The following is an 18,884-nucleotide window of genomic DNA, read 5'->3' on the forward strand; positions in this document are numbered from 1 at the left end:
TACAATATGTTATAAAGAACTTATAATAAATCAGATGATGGAACAGACGTCACGTTTGTGATGGAGCAACATGTCCCCCAAAACTCTAAATCAGACCCTTAGATTTTTGGTGCGGAAATTAATAGGGTGTCTCTCAGAGGTGTACTCTTCAGACAAGAGATGTGTTCCAGTCATGACATAGCAAACTTGACACAGCAGCTCAGCATGCCAGTTCAATTGGCAGATGTACTAGAAAGTAGGGGAGTTACACTTTATGCAGACCAATGTTGCAGTTGAATTCTGATTTGGGCAACAAATGAGAGTTCAATGCAGATAAAAAAAGGATGAATATGGACTGGTATTCGCTGCACCAAACAGAAATTGCATCTCTTTGCATGAAGGGTGTTCTCAGGTAATGTTACAAAAGAGAACTTAATAAAGGTGTACTCTCCCCACACTCCCCAAGTATCAAACAGAGCCCCACCGTTACACCATTGCAAGTACACACCAAGGCTAAACCAAAATTTCTGGTTGACTGTAGAAGCAGTCTTCATTACAGGACAAAACGTTCTAAGAATCAGACCTAGGCATGGTTCCATTTCTGGTTCTAAAAGAGAAAATAGAAAACACATCATTAATCAAAAGAAAGATGAATACAAACTTGAAATGAAGAGTGTGCTGTAAGCTTATTTTTTTTATGATACATATTGTAAAATAACTTGATGTATTGCTTTCTAAATTTTCTACTCAGCAGAACATAAAACTTCAAACCTCCCAGGTATATGGAAACCAGATTTCACCAGCTTTGATACAGAGAAATGAGGACCTTTATTTTCTGACAAAATGACTGCAACTCTTCCTTAACATGACTCACACAAGTAAGACTTTACTACAATTTTTGCATCTTGGTGTAGTCAACACTTTTCTGCATGTACAGCAAAGTTTATACTAACAGTTCTGGAGAAAGCAAGTAGGGAATGTAGCCAAGGGAGCCTCTGTTGCCTAAGCCAAGCCAAAACAATGTTCCCGCAATGCATCTTTTCACAACGCACGTTACGCAATCAACCTTTATCAGTAGGCAGAAAAGAAAGTTTCACATTGTTTTTTTCCTGGATTCACTTGCACCTTTTTATGACGGTGATTAAGGAGTTCAGAATTATAGCAGAGTTGCTGCATTTCCTTGTACAAATAAAGGCTTAATAGTTAAGTAGCTGGTTGGTGTAGAGCTGTTTTACTTTTTAACTGTTTTTTAGCAAGCAACATAATGAAACAACTCCTGTAAGGAACATCTTCTGCTGGTATGTGATGCTGAAATGTGTATCTGCAATGTGAAATGACTACAAAGGTCAACAAATCTAAAACAATATTCATAATTTTAACATAATAACCAAAATAGCAGCAATACATTTTGTCCTTCAAAAGTGGCTGTCAGTGGACCTGTATTTAGATTAAGATGCAACCATACACTTCTAAGGCCTCTTGCTGGAGTTGCATATTTTGAAGCTTCCTGATGGCATAAGCACAGCGATGCTTGTTTCTTTCATGAGCACTGTCTAAAAATGAATCATTTTAGAGTTTATATGTATACCCATTATGACACTGGGTAGAAAAGCATAGTAGTGATGTTTTATTTCCTTCATTTCAGTTGTCACATTCCTCACAAATGAAGTGTTTTAAATATGCAGGTTAAAATGACAAATGCATGTGCCTCTATTCTCAATGCCGCCATTGTTTGAAATATTTGTAGGAGAGAACTTAAAATTACCATGTATAGCTTTTTTCTGCTTTCAATTTGTATTGTATATGCAATGCTAGTGATTGAACCATTTTCAATCACCACTATAAAATGTATAAATCAACAATACTGTCATGGGTTTATTCAAAATGTGAAAAACCTTTCACAAGCAATCTATTAAGGGACCTAAATGAACAAGCCAACATCTGTTGGAACATGTTTTAAAGCCCACTCTCTGTGTATTTGAGTGTGGTGATGGCATTCAGCCATAGTAAGATAACACTATTTGCAGCCAGACCTAAAAGTAATGTAGATTCCAGCAGATTCAACAAACAAAGAGAACAAGGTCAAAGCTAAGTTTCAATCAACCCAGTCATCAGGGTCATCAGAAAAAGTCTGCCTTGCAGGGAACCCATTTGGTTTATCGAAGAAACCTCACCCACCAAACTAGTTGGTATCATGCTTCATCATACGGTTCCCACCCAGGGGGCGAGTGCCTCCTAGGTGTGCTTTGACGCCTCATTACTGCGGAGCTGTTTTTTTTGTTGTGTTTCTTTTTGGTGAGGAGTGAGTACCGTGAGAGTGAAAAATTAAGGTTAAAACTACTTCCAGGGTACCAAATTCTTTATTATGTGGTCCCTGGGGTAGAGTTCAAAGCAAGTTATTTGGATGTGAGTGAGAGAGTGTGATCTTGCACGTCTCTTAAAGGGTGTGAAATGGTCTACATGTTTCAGCCAATGCGTTTCCAGTTAATTGTCTTTCTTCAGGACATGTGGTTCAGAGTAAAAATAGCCCTGAACCTACATGAACTAAGCATACACGCTAAGGTGTGCATAGGTGTGTAAGGTACATAACTTATTGTTACGTTTCACCGTCAGATTTGATCATTTCTGCAAGAGAAAAGGAGACACAACATAATTACAAACAATTAAAAGGTCCCCCATGGTAGGGACATGTCATCCATGCATGTGTCCCGGGCAGTTTCTTATCCTCTACTGATAGGTGTGCCTGTGAGTGTAGTGGTTGCATCATCTGGCATGCAGCACTGAATGCAGGAGGGCTCTACTAGGCCTATGGCCTAGTAATTAGGGGCTATCAGCTGGTAATTCAGATTTTTGCGAAAATCCGAATCACACCTCGTGTGCCATCGGATTATAAATTAGCCTGTTATTACCATTTATTACCATTTAAAAGTAAACCATCAAAATGCCCCAGCACGTCAATTAATAATGCAAGGTGAGTCAAGGAAGGTGCATAAGGATATTATAACCGACTGTCAGAATAAAATCCAAGTGTCAGCAAATGGTTTTTAAGTACAACCTACTTAATGCACTAAACATTTTCATAACATAGTTCCCGGTGGGAGGCGGTGCCTATTGTTACACTCTGTACATGGTAGTAAGGGTAAAAAAAGAACAGGGACAAAAATGGTTTTAACACAGGTTGTACCTGTCATGTGGCATCTCAAGTGAGTGGTATTCTGCTTTAGTTACTCACTGCATCAAGGTCAGCCGCCTGCATACTTACCTACTCATTCATCTCTTCCGGGATCTCGGTGAAGCAGTGTTCCCGGGAGGTTTGAAAGACTACATCATCCTTCCTACGGTAATGAGCGGTGCACATTGACGCATGGATGAGGCTTTCTGATTAGTTGGGGTGAGCCCCTCTGGTGAATTAACCTTTACCTCTCAAGGACAGTGGAAAATCACAAGCCATCTAAAAGCAATTTTGTCATCCTTTGGGCCGTAGAACCAAAGCGGTTCAGGGTAAGTTATGCACCCTAAACACCTATGCACACCTTAGCGTGTATGCATAGTTCACGTAGGTTCAGGGCTATATTTACTCTGAACCACAGATCCTGAAGAAAGCCAATCAATTGCAATATTCATTGGCTGAAACATGTAGACTATTGAACACCCTTTAAGAGACGTGTGAGACCACAATCTCTCACTCACATCCAAAGAACTTGCGTTTACCACTACCCCTTAGACCACATAATAAATAATTTGATACCCCGGAGGTAGTTTTAACCTTAATTTTTCACTCTCACGGTATTTACTCCTCACCAAAAAGAAACACAACAAAAAAAAATATCCGCTGTAATCAGGCGTCGAAGTACACCTAGGAGATACTCGGCCCCCTGGGTGGGAACCCTATGATGGAACATGACACCAACTAGGTTGATGGGTGAGGGTTCTTCCATAAACCAAATGGGTTCCCTGCAATGGAGACTTTTTCTGGTGACCCTGATGACTGGTATAATTGAAGCTTAGCTTTGAGTTTGTTCTCTTTATTAGTTGAATTCAAGGTTAGTGGAGACGAACGAGTGCCTATGTTCCCTCCTCACTCTTCTTCTTTTGTTAGATGATTCCAGTAGATTGCCACAGATCACAGCGTTCCACAACTAAATCGCATTATTCCAAATTACCGTATAGAATTATCATTTGATGGATGGCCCAAAACACAATCTCCTCTGGAATAGAAGGCATCGTAAATAGATTTACAATCCTAGAAGATATTGAATGTGGTATCCACTTGGTAAGAGCAATTTGACACATTAATGCCATCCTTTCAAGTTCGCCAGCATTCTCCTAAATATGCAGAAAAAGGAAATATTGGTAATTTGAATGATTTATGACAAACAAGAAGAGACAAATAAACCCAAAACAAGAATTAAGTACAAAGTATCAGGCATTGAGCAGTTATTGTGACACAGGAGAGGCTTAAAACCATCATTAAGGGCCTGATTATGAGTTCAGTGGCTGGGATACTCAGTCACAAACATGATGGATATCCTGTCCACCTAATTAGTTCCATGGGATATAATGAAGTTGTAATATTGCAGACAGGCTATCCCTCAAGTTTGCGGAACACTAACCCTTCCCGCCAAACTCGGAATCAGGCCCTACGACTCAATCAACAATAAGACAGAACGGGAGCAGATAAGAGAAATATATTCACTCCTTGAAATACACCAAGTGGAACCATGAGTTGCCAAAACAGATTGAAAATAAGGCTGTAGACTAAGATTTCTTGAGCACTAGCAGCAAGAAAGTGTATAGGATAAAGATGGGTCATATATAGAATTATACATATAGTGGTGCACCCGTTAACAATATCAGAAATTCCTGTCTCTATTTCACATCCAAGGTAGGTTTATTTTTATAAATGTATGTCTTTCTGCACTGCAGAGATATTCAAAAGCGACTGATAACATTTAGAGTGTGCACCAAATGTATTTCTAGGGACTGGCTGGGAGGTGTGAACTATTTTCATAGCCACTTTCTGTACTTGAAATGGGCATTACAATCAAAAGTAATTAAGTGCATTTGGCTATTCTCTAGACTTGGATTAACTTAGTGTTTTCTACCTATAAAATAGCTGTACTTTAATGTGTGATTTTGTGAAATATTTAACTTCTTTTCAAACACAATACATGACATGACATAGAGACTGCAATATTTATTTTTACAAACATTTGTCTTATTTTATGGCTAACACTCTAAAAATGATGGACTGTTTTAGGTAGCAATAACGGGAAATATATGATAAAGCATCATGCCAATAAATCAAAAGTACTATAATAATAACATACATAAACTGCATCTTAATGACAATGTAGTGTATTACAAAATAGGTCCACAATTGCTTTGTCTCTTTGTATATTTTGCTAAAAAGTTGACCTCTCCAGTTCAAATTCAAATTCAAATTCAAAGTTGACCTCTCCAGTTAAGTTCTGAACTCTCAGAGGCCAAAGAGAGTGCAACAGTTGAGGATGTGTGGAACTTCCATGCTGTTCTGTTTTGTACTGCCAGCATATCGAACTGCATGTTGAAGTGGATACATTACTTAACTTCATCTTTCTTTATGGGGATGACTGGGTCCCTGAGACTCCACATTGCTCCTCCCAAAGTGTGCCTGGGTAGGTGTGCTAGCTTTGCACCGCTTCCCATAGACATCTTCTGGGGTGCAGTTTGCCTTTGTCAGTGCTTAGTAATTTGACAGAAAAACCTGGACAAAAGTGGTCCCTCATTTGTATGGGGCCAAACCTAACAAGTGGTTTAATGCATCTTGACACACTGAGGGGGTGAAATGGGTGTAAGTACAAACCTTGTTACAAAAGGACCCGCACATACCTTGGCTGCATCTGCTGCAAAATAGAAGGGCCAACGGGGTGCAAAAAAAAGGACCTAACACCACCTATTTCCTGTGCACTTTGCTGATCTAGTCCATGAGGTGAAAATGATTGGTCAGGTCTAAACTGGGGTGGTATGGTGAGCAAAAGCTTGATGGATTTAACCCAGATCCCTTGACTAGGGGTGAATGTTTTGATTTTTTTCTGCATTCCGTCCATCAATAATTGTGTGTCTTGTGAAAATGAATGCAGTTCCATCTCTCTCTCCCTTTCTTTCTCTCTCTTTTCTCTGTTTCTCACACACATACACAACTACACAAACAAAAACATACGGACATGAACACACATTTCTGTGTGAACTTCAGGCACTAAAATAGGCAAGTAATTCTACAAAACACAAATCAAAATCTACAGGAGAGCTTTGCTTTTGAATCTATAAGTCTGTTACATACAGATTGAATCTATTTTGTGTTCTCAGCCCTTGCCTACATGTGGAATCTGGAGCTCGCCTATGATACTTGCCTGTCAACAGGCTTGTGAATAGACAGGTGCCCACCTGATAACACAGCTTTTAAAAACACTGTGCCTGTTTCTATGATTTAGTCAAAAGCTGACAGTACTAGATGATGTAGACTATCCTTTTCTGAAACTTTTCTTTTTTCTACTTTATTTCCACCGTCTTTCCTTGTCTTTCTTTTTTCTTGCTTTCCTGTCTCTCTTTCCATTTCCATTCTCAATTTATTTTATTCCCTCTATCTTGCTTTCTCTTGTTCTCTCTCGTTCTCTATCTTTCTCACTTTCTTCCTTTTTGTTTGCACTATTTCTTTCTTTAACACTTGTTGTGCAACCTTTTTCAGTTCTACCTCTTTTATCTTCTAAGCTTAATTTGTATTCTTGCTATTTTCCCTTTTTCTCATTTCCATCTCTATTTGGTCCTTTTCCTCGATTTTCCCATTCTTTGTCTCTTTCTTACTTTTTCTTTTTTTTCTCTTTAAATCGCTTTATTTTTTCTCTTTTTCTTGGCGTATTTCTTTTTTCCAACTAATTCTTTCTTCTCCACCTTTCTTTTTCTCCCTGTTTCTCTCAGTGATTCTTTCCTTTGTTCTTTCATTCTTTCTTTTTCTCCCATTTCTGTGTTTCTTTTTTCCCTTTTTCTTTCTTTCACCTTTACTTGATTTCTCTCCTCTCCTCTCCTCCCCTCCTTCTTTTCTTTTGTCATATCTCTGTCTTTCTCAATGTCTTTCTTTCTCTGTATTTTTCTCTTGTTGTTTCCTTCTATCCCTCCTTTTGTTCAATCTGTTTTCTCTGCCTTCACTTTTCCTCCTCTGTTATTCTTTTTCTGTCTTTCTCCTTTTGTTGTATTTACCTGTTGTTCTTTTTTCTTTCTTTTTCTCCTTTCTTCATCCACTAGTGACCTGATCTCCTTCATTCTTTTTTCTGCTACTTTCGTTCTCTTATTTTTTCCTTTCTTTCTCATTGTCTTTTTCTTTCTCTTACCTTCTTTCGCTACTCTTTCTCTGTTGTGCTCTTTATTTTTTCTCCTTCTACCTCTTCCTTTGTCATGCCTTCTTTATTCTTACCCTCTTTTCATTCATACCTTTACAGTTTGATTCTTCGTTTTTCATTTCTTCTTAATTTCTTTCTTCCTTCATTTCCTGTATTGTGCTCTTTCTCTGGTTATGTTGATGTTCACCTTTATTTTGCTGTCTTTCTGAATATCGCTTCCTCTTTCCTATTTACTTTGTTTTCTTTGTTTCTTGCCTTTCCCCCCTAATTCTTTCATTCTTTCCTTTTATTTTATTTCTATTCTCACTTCCTCTCTTTTTTCTCTCACATCATTGTCTGTCTCTCTTTCTCTCACTCTCTCTATTTCACTCTCTTTTGGTCTTTCAAGGGCAAAGGGACACAGCTGATCCTCAAGTATCCCAAATGTAAACCTTTGCAATGCATCTCCTGTTATATTAATACTTTATGTTCCCTGTATCTGGAATGAGGTACTCTAGGGGAAGTATTTAAGTTAGTTGGTATCTATGCACATGTATAAACTCCCTATATTAGATAGTAGCTCAGGAAAGGTTGAAGACACCTGTTTTAAAGAGTGCTGTTGGCAGTGTAGGCTGCATGTGGTGGTGAAGGATATACATGCTAGCTAGTCATACCTGATGTAGTTTATGTTGCAAGTGTGTAGAACAGCAAACATTGGGATGTAGGTTTCATGTATGATGTAGGTGGTGAAGGTGTGGTGTATATGTGCCCTGTAGGTGCAGGTTAGAGTTTAGCTGGTGATGTCAGATGTCCCTAAAAATGTATCAGAGTGGCATGTTTACACTAGTTTGTATTGCAACCTGATGTTCAGTGCACTCATTTTATAGAGGCAGACCATTTGAGGCACACTATTACTTCCTTCCTCAGGACACTCCTCATTATCAATATAATAATTCATCCCTATCAACTCTAAATTACCACTACACCAGAATAAAGGACCTAGAAGGATCACAGAAAATAACATGCAAATACTAGGTAGCAAAATGATTAACTATTGTCTTGTGAGTGCTTTCTGCAGAGAGAATCTCTACTAAAACTCTTAAATGGGAATAATAGAATATTGCACCCACAATAGTATCAGCAATGGCAGTAAAAAAGGCAGCACTTTGTATTTTACTCCTCCTTAAAGGCTTCTTAATGGAAATAAATGAGAAACCGGTGTGTAAATGACAAACTGTTGGAAAATGCCATATTTTACAGTTAATTACTTTTCTGATTGTATTATCCATGTAATGGTTTTGAATAACCATGAACTTTACAAATAAAACGTACATACTTAAACTTACTCAGTTGAAAAGGTCATTGTTAAAAATAATTTGTGTGCACACAGTGGTACGTTAAGTGTTTGCATTTTAATTGAAAAAGAAATACTATGACTGCATTTTACACTATGTGAAACCAAATATACCTTTTTACTGCAAGTACTGCTGGACTAGCACCTAATATATCGTATAGGTCCACCTGACATAATCTGATGATGCAGAAGCATCTGATGTCAATGCATAGTTATTCTGCTGTGCCTTCAATGCACATGCCCATGCACAAGATCAAAATATGGCCATACAAACTGGATTTTCATATGGTGTACCTGCCTGTCTAAGTGCTACGGAATTATCCGCTATCACCCCTTATATTATTTAATCTATCATCCTATGTTACAGTCTATTAAAGGTGTGGTACCAGAATATCTTTGTCAGTATATTGTCTGAAATACATTTTTTTAACAAACATTGTACATAAAAGTTTTTTCCACATTTAGGACATGATGGTGATATCAAATGATATTCTATATATAATATTCTGATATATAGTCCTATTGATTATTACATTCCCACCCACTGTAAAACTAAGTCTGTGCTGTCTTTCGAAGAGCTGCCATATTTCTTGCAGCTCCATGAGATCTCCAATCTAACATCCTGTGGTACCTCCTACAAAATCCCTCCTATTCCCATTGGGTAAAAAATTTGACTTTTTCATGTCACGAAGATCTTGCTATTTTGTATGCCTCATTGTATCTCCCATGTACTACTTTTGCTGGGCTCTCAACACACATCTATTGCAGCGACAAGGTAATCTTCCTGTGCTAATTATTTCAGATACTCTAAGAGAGCCATCTATATAACCCTGTTAACCATCCAATCGCACCTCTGCTGATTTCCATACTGGCTGCAAACTATGACGGAACTATCTGGGATACCAAAGGTCTGACTGAATGATCAGCAGTAATTCTGCTTTGCCGTGCCAGGAAAGATCCAGTGCTTTGCAGCCCCTACCCTGAAGGTCCTGAGGTTTTCCATGACTGAGTGAATGAGCACCATCTGTCAGTGAGACCCTGTTGCTTACCGAGCCTGTCAGGATGCGATCCAGAGTGTCAGCTGTCACAAACATGTTCCTCTTTGTCACCTCCCTTTGAGTGATGGTAATATACATACAACGTACAATGGCTAGTTCCTGCAGGGGTGTTAACTGGGAGAAAAAGCACATTTCATACACGTGAACAACAGGATGAATCAGGAACTTATTCACAAAGTGCAACGTACTACAAAATGTTTCCCCAAAACCTATATCTGAAGACCTCTCTTATCTTTTTTACAAGGAGATATCTGCCCCACATGTACACCTACCGTTTTGTTCTACCTGTGGGAAGAACAGGGGTGCCTGGCTGGAAAATGGGGAACTCTTATTACAAAATGATCGAGGTTTAGGAAAAGGTAAGGAGGGGAAAAGGAAGAATTAATGATGTGTTTAGAGAAAGACAAACATCCACCTCTAAAGGTTTAAGCTTGTTGCTATTAACAAACTGTACAAAAGTTATTACTTCAGCCATACAGGTCATAAAGGAGTTACAAATGTTTTTGGGCCAAATCTGGAGTAAGTGCAGAGTCACACAAGCCAAACCACTGAAATTGCAACACCATTCCATTGTAAATAATGGAGATATAAATGAATGTTAAAATACATGAACTTATTTTGACTTTTAAAACCTACGTATATACACATATAATTGTGTGTGTGTGTATATATATTTATTACCTACTAGTGGTCGCCAGTAGGTAGTTATAGTTAGGACCTATTTTCCATAGTAAATCCGCAACATTCTATTTGTGGGCTCCATATCTATGTGTGGGCTCCATATCTATTGTGTGGGCTCCATATCTATTATTACTTTTTAATGCAATTCTTCATGGCCTTCCAGCACCGTCCACGTGGGCTGGTGCAGAGATCATTCCGATCTATAAAAAAGGGTCCCCCATTGAACCTGCAAATTATAGGACAGTTAGCCTCATTGATGTTACCCAAAAAATCTTTGCAAGGGTGTTATTAGAAAGACTACAGGATTGGATGGAAGACTGTGATGTTCTAACTACGTTGCAAGCAGGCTTTAGAGCTAAAACTTCAACTGTAGATCAGCTGTTTAAGCTTCAGTTGATCTATTGGAAGCATGTGGTTCTGGAAGATGGGAGCCTGTATCTTACCTTCGTGGATTTGAAATCAGCGTTTGATATGGTGGACCGTGACCAGCTGTGGAGGATCCTGCTGGACATGGGAATTCCACCATATCTTTGTTTCCAACTTAAACGCCTCCACGAGGGCACATACGCTAGAGTAAGATAAGACAAGAATGGCCAACTATCAGCCCCCTTCCCTGTCGATAAGGGGGTGAGGCAGGGATGCGTGCTTGCGCCGACCATCTTTTCCCTCTTCCTAAACGGTTTAATTGAAGATCTACTTGCCGCCAAGGATTTGGATTCCCCTAAAATATCATTCCGCAAATTTCCCGCACTAATGTTTGCGGATGACACCCTTCTCCTCTCAAAATCACCGATGGGGATGCAGCGAGTGTTAAAGGAATTTAGCCAGTTTTGCAAAAAGAGGAACCTTGTAGTAAATATCAATAAAACAAATATATGGTCTTCAATGTCAATTTCACTAACTGCCCACACCCAATGATGGATGACAGGCCGCTCGAGCGGGTCCATATCTTTGATTATTTGGGCCTTTCCCTAAATGATAAAATGGTATGGGGTCCCCAAATCAACAAGGCCAATCTGAAGCTAACCCAGGCAATTGGGGGAATCCTAAAAGTCCAGAAGAGTTGTGCCTTAAAGGTTATAAGCCCACCGCTAGAAATATACAGAGTACCAGCCCTGACCCTCACTGAAAATAGGTTCATTAGACAAATCCTGGCTTTGCCAACAAACACACCCCTAGTACCGCTAAGGATGGATTTGGGTATCCTCCCAATGGTGGATTTAATCTTGTCCCGACCGTTGCTTTATTGGCAACGGCTGTGGAGTACACAAGAGTTGAGACACTATAGGGAGGAACTAAAAGCGGTAATGTCATCTCTGGGGGCTGTAGGTAGTATACCTTGGTTGTCCTTTGTTAGGGATTCTTTTCGAGCTATGGGCATGGAGGACTTATATATCACTACCGAAGAATCTTGTCTAGCCACCCCTAAAAAAACTTTAGCTAAAGTAGTAAAAGAGTTTAAATTGACTAGCCTAATACAGGCAGTCAAAACTATGAGTTTAACACATGGGTTCTTGGATTTTAGGTCACATTATCAATTTGAGCAGGTGCTAGATTTAATACAGCCCCCATTAGCAAGGAAGTTGTTTCTGCAATTTAGATATGGGACGCTCCCGCTCTATGCAATAACTAATAAGTGGGCGGGCTCAACCCATTGCCTCTGTCCTGGATGCCTGTCGAGGAGGAAACAGTAATTCATGTATTGTTCTTATGCTCGGCATACAAACAGGCCAGGTCTAAATGGGTTATATAATTGTGCAGAAACCTGGGCACCGTGAATTCTTTAGGATCCTAAAATCTGACACTGACCCAGTTTATGGTGCTTTAATTTCAAAATTCCTCCTTGCTATTTGGTCTAAACGAAGGTATTTGTTAAAGACTGGCACTTAGTTTTGCTTTTTTATTACCTGTGATTCGCCACTCTGTTATAATTAACCCTGCAGCAAGGCATCGGGAGTTAACTCTATGTGAGAGATAGAGTTCCCTCCTCCCGGCTGGTCCACTGACAATGGTCCTATCCTGGAAGTGTTGGGATGATTCGTGAAGGGGTGGCTGAGAAAAAAGGGGGTACCCAAAACGTGTTTTCCCTATGCAATTTCCCATAGATACTATTCATCGCGGCTACAGCCCAAACGGCTGAACGGAATTACACCAAATTTGGCAAAGTTGTAGTCCTCGGTTCAGACTCGTGCCTTTTGCTTATATTGTGTAAATTTGTTCAGTAGTTCCTGAGAAAATGGCAATTAAAAGTACATATATATCTATGGCCTCGGTGGATCCACGCATCTTGCGTGGACTATAAGCACACCGTCCTGATCACGCGCTGAATGCAATCGGCTGTCAGGTGGTTGTCAACATTCGAAACCAGGAAGTATTGGCAGCCATTTTGTGCCTCGGTAGAAGCGAGGATCTAGAAATTAGTGGAACAAGTGTTCAAAATGTATAACACAGGCAGGTAAAAAATATGTTGTCCCTCTAGACATACTGAGGGGGTCCCACAAGGACCCCTAGGGCCCCAAAAATGATTACTATATTTTTTAAAAACAGATAAATGTGCGCTGGGTGCATTGATCCTCCGTAAAAAAAATTAAAATGAAGCGCGGGCTCCTGTGCTTGTTCAAAAGTTAGCTATCTGGGTAGGATAAATCCTGTGGTCTAAAATATTGCATTTGAAGCGGGGGCAGAGAAAAAAGGGGGGTCCCAAAACGTGTTTTCCCCATGCAATTTTCCATAGGAGCCATTGATTGCGGCTATAATCCAAACGGTTGAACGGAAGTATACCATATTTGGCAAAGAGGTAGTCCTCAGTTCAGACTCATGCCTTTTGCTTAAATGGTGTAAATACGTTCAGTAGTTTCTGAGGAAATTACAAGTACAAGTAGATTTATATCTGTAGCCTCGGTGGATGCTCGTATCTTGCACGGACACTAAGTGCACCGTCCCGATCAAGTGCTGAATGACAATTGGCTGTCAAGTGGTTGTCAACATTCGAAACCAGGAAGTGTTGGCAGCCATTTTGTGCCTCGGTGGAAGCGAGGATGTAGAAATTAGTGGAAGAAGTGTTCAAAATGTATAAAGGAGGCAGGTAAAAAATATTTTGACCCTCTAGGCATGCTCAGATGGTCCCACAAGGAGACCTAGGGGTCCCAAATTTTTTTTTCTTCTTTTTAATAACTGAGAAATATGCGTTGGGTGCATGGATCTGCCATTAAAAAAAAATAAAAAGGAAGCGCGGGCTTCAGTGCTCCTTCAAAAATTAGCTACCTGGAATGGTCAAATCCTGGGGTCTAAAATATTACATTTGATGGGGGTTCAGAGGGGCCCTGTAGCCTAGGGACCGACATTTCTCTGTGCTACAAAATAAATGGGTGAGGGAGCTCTAAGGTATGTCTAAGTCCCGGCGATTACCACCCTACGGAGCTTTTTATATTTTGAGAGGGGGTCGCGTGGTCTTCTTTCTGGAGCAGTCGAAGGCCTTGGGGAAAACTACCCTCAGGGGCGTCTCAAGTGATTCGGGTGTCCGTGTTGTAGTGCTGTTGTCACCCGGGTCTTACACGTATATGTGTCATTATGTCTGTGAAGTCCCACAACATGGCCAACATGGAAGGTCCGGGAAATCACTGATCCTACAGTCATCCAAAGTTGCAAACATAAAAGATGATGGACATGACGCATTTCTGCGAATATGAATGTTTGTTGTAAATTCAGTGGAGTGTTGTAGCTGTAGTAATACAGGGCTTTGAAATCTTTAGGATGTAGTTTTTGGCACTTTATAGGTAGCTAATATATATATACGTATGTGGTCATTCGCATATACTGTCGAACTTGGTGCTGAAAATCATTGTTCGAGGCTGGGAGTTGCCTCCACATTCTGTTATTGTAGAGTAATGATGTAAGCTACGCCTGCCTGAAAATGTACTGTAAATACGGTGCTCATGTAAATTGCTGATATATTTTTGGGTCTACTTCGCGCTATATAAATATACTAAAAAAAACACAAAACAATAAATAGCACACACTTATAAATTGATTATACAGTTTCTTTGCAGTATTGTAATGATCGACTTTGTACGTTCGTATTTGTAGAATGAGCGAGGGTAAGTTATATAATCGAAGTTTTTATTATTGCAGAGGTAAGATGATTGCATACGTTGTTTTTTTGCACAATATAATGTGGTAGGGCGCAGGAGCTGCATTTTAAACACATAATAAATACACAGACACAGATAGATAGTTGAAGTGGGTACAGGCACATGCGCTCGACTCCATTTTATTACGTTAATGTTGGTAACAAGTCGAATAGTAATCATGATATCATACACAGTTATTCAATCATAAACGGTTTATGAATTCTGCTGTACAAAGGTAGGATCACTATATGTGAAATAATACAGAGAAGATTCTATCGTAAAGGGTTCATGAGTTGTGGTGCACTGAGTTTGGGGCAGTTTGTGTGGAGTCTGCGATGATGCGTGGTTCAGGCAGAATGCACTAGTCAATATGTGTTTTGAGTATTGAATTTTGCCTTAACAAGGGCACATGGCGATTATTTACGGTGTACTGGGTTAGTGGTATGTCTGGTGTTTACAGTGTGCTCACCCTGTGATGATGCGTTGTCTGAGCGGGCCGCACTCAAACCATTCACTGTTGCATACTGGACTATATGAACTTTGGGGGGGAAACTAGCATCGATGGTTATCAATTGCTGTGCAAACTAGGTGTACTGATTGCTCCCCATAACAAATTAAACAATTCCACTTCACGCAGTGCATTCTAACCTTCCCAAATTGGGGACGTATGTCTGGTGGCGATGTTGAAGGTGATACCCCAGAGGTATTTGGTATTGCCCGTGGTGGAGATACATTATGGCACAATCTTCTACATTCTTTGTGAACATAGTTCACAGGATGCAGTGATTGAAGGTGCTTGCGCATACTAACAGTGCAAAAGCACTATTTTTGTCTCTGCTCTAAATAAATCAAGCTGAATTTAATGCTGTCTGTAGTGTAGATCGAAAGGTAAATTTAAGTTGTGAACCCTACTGTCCGCAGTCTACATCGAATCCAGTAGTCAGTACAGTTATTTTCACTTATTTTAACAAAATCTGAATACATACAATATAATTGTCTCTCCATTAAATAAATCAAGGTTGAATTCCCTACTGTCTATAGTGTAGAAAGCTGAATTCAGGTTGTAAACCCTGCTGTCCGCAGAGTAGATCTTAGGGTGGACTGCATTATCTGCAATCATGATTGAAATGAAAAATAGAACATGTATGTAGCGTAAATTTTATTATTCAACTAAATCTATAAGTGATATGAAATACATTTTTGAAGGAAGCATACTAAAGGGATATTGTGTAGGGTTTGATAGGTGTTATACTTAGTTTGATTTGCACTGAGTTAGTGGTACCACCTGAAGTAACAAGGTTCTGTGGAGCTGCGATGATGTGTGGTCTGGGCAGGCCGTACTGATAGTAATGTTTTTTTGTCTTGTGAATTCTGCCTTAGTAAGGCCACATGGCGATTTTGTGTAGGTTTGAGGGACATTACTTTGTTTGGTACTGCACTTTATAAATAATTAATAAATAATCCGTTGAATTCTGCCAGAATACGGCTATGTGGCAATGAATTATGGTGCACTGAGTTAGTAGTACCTTTGGGACTGAGTTTGTACACAGCCTGTGATGATACGTGGTCCAGGCAGACCGCACTGGGGATAATGTTTTTTGACTACTGAATTTTGCCTTAAGATAGCCTTGTTGTGATTATTTATGGTGTACTGAATTAGTGGTACGTCTGGTGTTTAGCGTGTGCTCATCCTGCGATGATGCGTGGTCTGAACGGGCTGCACTCAAAGCATTGACTGTTGCATACTGGACTGCATGCACCATGGATGGTAATCAATTCTTTGGCAACAAAATGTTCAGAATTAGATGATTCTTCCAGTGGTGTAGACATTTTTGTCTCCAAAAACGAAATTTGGGTTTTCAATGAAGAAAAAGTGAGGTTTAAATTGTGACCTATGCTGTCCACAGTGTAGAGTATCATTAAGTGTGCCTTTGCACTTGCAGCGTGAATTTTATTATTCAACTAAATCTATAAGAGATACAAAAGTAGTTCTTAAAGGAAGCATAAAAAAGGGATTTTGTATAGGTTTTGATAAATGTTATGCTTAGTTTGGTATTGTACTCTGCAAATAATAAATCAACAGTGTAATTAATTATGAGCTCTGATGACCACAGTGTATTCAGAAGGCAGCGGTTAGCAAGAGCCGACGACTGCGTGGTGTTGATTAGACCTGCACAGCATTGGTAATTTAGTGTGTGCAGCCAGCGATGATAAGTGGTGCACAGAGTTAGTGGCACCTGAAGCATCAAAGTTCTGTGGAGCCTGCGATGATGCGTGCTCCGAGCAGGATGCACTGGTAGCAAAGTCTTTACAATCAAGTTTTCTTATAAATACTGGTTGTCCTTTCACAGGAGAAAGTTGCAGTAGATCTCCAAACACTATATGCTTTCTCGCAAATAAGACATCTGACTCAATACGGTCACGTGGCGATGAATTATGGTGCACTGAGTTAGAAGTAGCTTTGGCACTGAGTGTGTACCTAATCTGCGATGATGCATGGTCCGGGCAGGCCGCAGTGGGAGCAATGTTTCTTGCCTAGTGAATTCTGCCTTAATAAGGCCACGGGGAGATGACTTGTTGTGCAGTGAGTTAGTCGTACCTGAAGAACTCAGGGGCATATTACCAAGCAATAGCGATAATTATCGCTATTGCTTGGTTAGAGACAAAATTTTACCGCTGAGCGGCGGCGATTTTTATCGTAGATAAACCTTGGTATTACCAAGGTTTATCGCAAATGCGATAAAAAACGGCTGCAATGCATGAATATCGCTGAAAAAAAAGCGATATTCATGCATTACCGAGCTAATGTTCTTAGCCATGTTATCCACCTCCCATTGGATAACATGGCTAAGAACTGCTCAGGGCAGGTGTTAGCTTTTGGAGATATTCGCGCTTAGCGCGAATATCTCCAAAAGTTGGTAATAGGAGATAGTGATGTTAGCGACTGTTTCCAGTCGCTAACATCTTGGCACGCCCACTTTGCATATCATTAGTGATAAATATCACTGACATGCAAAGTGGGTCCCAAGATGGTTGCTATCTCCTACTAGCTGTCGCTAACTGGTGTTAGCGACAGCTAGGTAATAGGGAGATCATTTTATCTCCGCTTTCTTGGCTTTTAAAGCCAAAAAAGCGGAGATAAACCCACTTGATAATATACCCCTAAGTGTGTGTGCAAGCTGCGATGATTCGTGGTTCGGGCGGGTCGCACTGGTACAATGTCTCTTGCCTACTGAAATGCGTCATTTGAAATCGCCATTCCACCTGAATTGTGAGCACTCACAATGTAGATTGAAGGCAGTAGTCATCACAAACATCAAGAAATTCTTTTTGTCATATCCTTTAACACAATGTGAGGACATAAAGTACAATTATCTCTAATTTAAATAAATCAAGGCTAAATTTCATGCTGTCAGTAGTATAGATTCAAAGCTGAATTGAAGTTGTGAACCCTAATGACCACACTGGAGATGGAAGGCAGTACTCGATGAATGATTTTTTGTCACATACGTTAGCAAAATCTGAGGACACAGTACAATTGTCTCTGCCTTAAATAAATCGACGATGAATTTAATGTTGTCTGTAGTGCTGATGCGCTTCTAGTATCAAGTAGTGAACTCTGTTGATCGCAGTGTATATTTGAAGGCAGTACTTACTACAGACATTGAGGAATGTTTTTTGTGGCATCCATTAACAAATTCGTCTCTGCCTTACATAAATCAAGGCTAACTTGAATGTTGTCAGTAATGTAGATGGAAAGCTGAATTGAAGTTGTGAACCCTGCTGTCCATAGTGTAGATCAAAGGCATCTGTTGACACAGACATGGAGGAATGCTTTTTGTCACTTATTTAAACAAAATCTGAAGACATATAGTAGAATTGTCTCTGCATTAAATAAACTAAGGCTGAATTTCCTACTGTTCATACTTTGACAAAATCTGAGGACATAGTACAAATTTCTCAGCTTTAAATAAATCAAGACTGGATTCAATGTTCTCTGTAGTGCTGATGAGCAAATGGTATCAAGTTGTCAACTCTACTGATCACACTGTAGATCGAAGGCAGTACTCAGCACAGATACCGTCGACAGATTTGTATCACTTATTTAACAAAGTCTGAGGACATAGACTAGAATTGTCTCTGCCTTATATAAATGAAGGATAACTTCAATGCTGTGCGTAGTGTAGATCCAAATCTGAATTCAAGTTGTGAACCCTGCTATCCACAGTGTAGATCGAAGGCAGTAGTCGATACAGACATAAATCTGCGGTGTTGTGGCGCTGAGCTCGCAATGGTCCTGTATCGAGGAGGCATGTGGTCATGGCAG

At 39.7% G+C, this 18,884-nt stretch overlaps 1 long non-coding RNA gene across 1 annotated transcript; it reads right to left on the reverse strand.

The window, feature by feature from the left end:
* Nucleotides 1-527: 527 nt before the first annotated feature.
* Nucleotides 528-9,840, reverse strand: LOC144819743 (uncharacterized). Its single transcript, XR_013607546.1, has 3 exons — nucleotides 9,738-9,840; nucleotides 4,143-4,305; nucleotides 528-586 (listed from the first exon to the last, which is right to left on the reverse strand). It is a non-coding gene; the product is annotated as an uncharacterized LOC144819743 (long non-coding RNA).
* Nucleotides 9,841-18,884: the final 9,044 nt, after the last annotated feature.

This window comes from Lissotriton helveticus, chromosome 2_1 (assembly GCF_964261635.1).
Source record: "Lissotriton helveticus chromosome 2_1, aLisHel1.1, whole genome shotgun sequence".
Classification (NCBI taxonomy): Eukaryota; Metazoa; Chordata; class Amphibia; order Caudata; family Salamandridae; genus Lissotriton; species Lissotriton helveticus.